The sequence below is a fragment of the Micromys minutus genome (genome assembly GCF_963924665.1).
Source record: "Micromys minutus genome assembly, chromosome: 12".
In the NCBI taxonomy this organism is placed as follows: domain Eukaryota; kingdom Metazoa; phylum Chordata; class Mammalia; order Rodentia; family Muridae; genus Micromys; species Micromys minutus.
The window spans coordinates 21,193,002-21,197,361 of NC_137981.1; the positions used below are offsets into that span (position 1 = coordinate 21,193,002).

A 4,360-nucleotide genomic window follows, 5' to 3' on the forward strand; every position below is an offset into this window, starting at 1 on the left:
TGCCTTTAGTCTTTGTGTCTTTGACAGCCCTTTGCCACCTAAAATTACAATCAAATATTATATTATCCTCTTGTCTCAGCATTTTTACATAAGACTGTTAGCCAGAAACTTTTTGATGGGCCAGGAAGCAATTGCTTCCTTTCCACACCATATCAAATTCTTACAGGAAGCTGTGTGTGTGAGTGTGTGTGTGTGTGTGTGTGTGTGTGTGTGTGTGTGTATGTTCATGTGAGTGCATGTGTGAGAGAGAGGCAGAGAAAAAGACAGAAAGCACAGAGACAGCTATAATGGCAGAAACACACATGTACACACACATTAGAAACAGAGAAGAGGATGTGAAAAATATTTGGAGCCAAAACCTCCTTGAAGATTAGCTTCCATAACTATGAAACTTGCCCCCCAAAAGCAATAAATCCCCCTACCCAGATATAAAAACCTACAAACCACAAAGTGAACAGACTGCCAAGTTATTTCCAATGATGTAATTTTATTGCATGAGTAAACAATGCATGTCTAATTCTACTTATGACTCACACAATACACGAGACTTTATGCCATTGTGGTACCTTGCAGTATCATAAATGTAGTGAATCCCATGGCTGGAAACATCATTGACCTACAGTAGAACTTACTATTTCACATTACTAGACTGATATAATTTCTATGTTCTAAATACTTATATTTACAGCCACATTGAAGTATTTGTTTGTAAAAAGTTTCAGCAGTAGAACAACTACATAAATAAAAATCTGATTAATATGTATAGAGAACAACTGATTGTTGAGTGGCCAATCCCAACTGATAAATCTACAGCCAAACTCCTACAGTTAAGGCTTGGAGTTAGTTAAACTGTGAAAGAGAGAGCAAAAAAAGAGCCAGAGGATATATGCTGTGCGTTAGTGGCTTTTATACAGAACAATATGATCACACTCACAAAATCTCAAAAGTATATCTGCCTAAAAAGACCTGTACAATAACAATAGCAGTTGATATGCCGGATTGGATGGGAGAAATCTTGCAAGGCCACATCTCCAGATAAAAAGTTACAGGCAAGTAATGAAAGCTGGGAGACAGAGGCATATTCTTGTCTAAGGACAAACCTAATAGGTGGTCACTCCTAAACACAAATATATGTGAACAAATCTAAAGGGACTCAGTAGGGCTATAGTTTGATGAAGATGATGATGATCATGATGATGATTGTGGATTGATAGACATAATGATGATGAAGATAGATAATGGAATGAATATCGACAGATGCATAGATCATAGATAACTATGATGATGATGAACATAGAGAATAGAATAAATATATACATTATATTAGAAAAATAGACAGATAGATAGACAATAATAATAATAATAATAATAATAATAATAATAATGAATATAGATAAATAGAAAGATAGATGTTAGATATAAAATAATATTAAAGAGTTTAAGAAACAATAGTGGTGAGTGACAAAGGAAATATTGAGGGAGGAAAGGAATGTTTAGAAAGAATAAAATACAGCTCTTGTGTAAAATGTTGATAAAAGAAAAACAGTTTAAAAAATTATATAGTAAGAGGTGAGTCCTCGGGGCCGGTGGCCTGTGCCCCTGCCCAGCGGTCCCACCCCCACCCCGCGGGCCGCCGGCGGGGGCACGTGCAGCCCGCGTGTCTCAGCCATGTCCCCCCAGGTCCCCAGGTTCAGCGGGGGCGGTGCTGCTGGTGTGGACGGGGACATCGCTGGGACAGTCCCTCCTGCTGCGCTGCTAGGTGGCAGCACCTGCCCAGCCGCCAGCCCAGCAGCTCAGGACCAGATTTCCAGAGCCTCTTCCTTCCAGTCCCGGGCGAGCCGCACTGGGCATTGGGTTTATGTCTTTATTTGACGAAAAGGAGCTGTTGCGCAGCCATTGGTACCTGTATTGGGGAAACATAGCATACAAGCAAGAAGCTTACAGCCTCAGTGGCGAAATTTTTTTCATGTAAGAGACCAAGAACTCTTGCAGTCCTTTATGTCATCTCTTCTCCAGGCAGAAGATACCAAAAAGTTGCAATCAAAGATCTGTTCATGGTATTGATAAAGTCACTAATAAACCAAAATGTCTGTCAACGTAAACCGCAACGTGTCAGACCAGTTCTATCGCTACGAGATACCCTGTTTGGTTGCTAAGGTTGAGGGCAAGGGAAATGCAATCAAGGCAGTTCTAGTCAACACGGTTGACGTTGCAAAGGCGCTTAATCGGCCTCCAACATATCCCACCAATTATTTTGGTTGTGAGCTGGGAGCACAGACCCAGTTTGATGTTAAGAATGACCGTTACATTGTCAATGGATCTCATGAGGCGAATAAGGTGCAAGACATGTTGGATGGGTTCATTAAAAAAATTGTTCTCTGTCCTGAGTGTGAGGATCCTGAAACAGATCTGCATGTCAATCCGAAGAAGCAAACAATAGGTAATTCTTGTAAAGTCTGTGGGTAGCAAGGCATGCTTGACACACATCACAAACTCTGGACATTCATTCTCAAAAACCAACCTGAGAATAGTGACATTGGTACAGGAAAGAAAGAAAAGGAAAAGAAAAATAGAAAGGCAAGGACAAGGAAAATGGCATCAACACCTTTACCACCAAATGAAAATAGTCCTCCACATGCTGTGGAAGAAGAGGAAGATGGTGATTGGGGGAGGACACAGCTGAGGAAGCTCAAAGGTGCAGAATGGAGGAAATCAGTGACTATGCAAAGGGTCTGACACTTAGTGATGATTCGGAAAGAACTTTAGAAGAGCGTGTTAGTATCCTGTTTCATTTTGATAAGAAAAAGAAAGAAGAGGGCATTGTTGATTCATCTGATAAAGAAATTGTGGCTGAGGCAGAAAGACTGGATGTAAAAGCCATGGGTCCTCTTGTTTTGACAGAAGTTCTCTTTGATGAGAAGATGAGAGAGCAAATCAAGAAATACAGGCACCATTTTCTAAGATTTTGTCATAACAACCAAAAGGCCCAGCAGTACCTTCTTCAGGGTTTGGAATGTGTGGTAGCAATGCATCAAGCTCAGCTGATCTCTAAGATTCCACATATCTTGAAGGAGATGTATGATGCAGACATTTTAGAAGAAGAGGTCATTATCAGCTGGTCAGAAAAGGCCTCTAAGAAATATGTCTCAAAAGAACTTGCCAAAGAGATTTGTGTCAAAGCAGAGCCATTTATTAAATGGCTGAAGGAAGCAGAGGAGGAGTCTCCTGGTGGTGAAGAAGATGACAAAGATGAAAATATTGAGGTGGTATATTCAAAGACTGCCAGTGTACCAAAAGTGACATCTGACAACAAGGATGATGACATTGATATTGACGTCATTTAAAAGGATGGATGCACTTAAAAGGATGGATGCAACTTCGCTTAACAGTGTAATGCTGCAAACTGTTCTCCATTACCAGCCAGAAGTGCAACATGTATGTGCAAGAGCTAAAGTGGCCTAACATCATGCTACACTTGATACTACAAAGCTATTACTGTGAGTGGTCTATAGTTAATCCCAATGAGACATCTGGGAAGTCCATACATATCAGTGAGCAGTTGTAGTTTGCTTATTTATAGCATGTTTCTTTTGGAAAAACTAGTGGTGGACACATTTAAATCACATTTATACAGTTACAATAGAAAAAAATAAAGATTTGATTTTTGGTCATTCTTCAGACTTTGGGCTATGAATGGCTTATACTGAAGTAATTGGCTACTTCTAAGATGTTACACCATTTAACTTAGGCTTCTTGGGTTTGGTAGATTGTTAGGTACTGAAAACTTGAAGAATGCAAACAATTATAATGACCTTACTCAGCCATTAAAAAATGCAGTACTTTGAAAGTTGTATCTCCAGTCCCAGTACATTCAGATTGGCAACTGACAATTCTTTGTCATTCTAAGAAAATTTGATGATTAAATGACAGTGTGACATCCTCATGAGTAGTAAAAATGACCCATGTGTCCTGTGGTTTAAGAGAAAAATTTGAAACTTGGAGTTGTGGTTTTCTAGTTTGTGTACACTTACCCCAAACTGTAGTCTCTTGAGTCTTGTGAACTGCACATTGGATAAGCCAGGGAAATTAACAAATAGTATTTTGTGTGTATTTAGTGATTGTTTTGTATTGAGAAAAAGCTTTGAATTGTGATTAAATTGTAAACTCTGATTCTATTTGGGAAAAACAGGGAAAAAAAGGTGCACTTAATCTCTAGCTAAAACAGCATAATTTTTCAACTCTTACCCTTAAATTATAATTTCAAAATCTTTAGACATCCTGTATCTTGTGTTTGATGTGTTCCCCCCTCCCTGATATTATGGTTTATTCTTTAATGCCTTTTAATTTGAACATAATAGCT

The 4,360-nt window shown here is 39.0% G+C and overlaps 1 pseudogene across 1 annotated transcript; it reads left to right on the forward strand.

Annotated features, from left to right (window-relative positions):
- Window positions 1-2,085: 2,085 nt before the first annotated feature.
- LOC308427688 (eukaryotic translation initiation factor 5-like) lies at window positions 2,086-3,344 on the forward strand (annotated as a pseudogene). Its single transcript has one exon. The product of its transcript is annotated as a eukaryotic translation initiation factor 5-like (transcript).
- The last annotated feature ends 1,016 nt before the right edge of the window (window positions 3,345-4,360 follow it).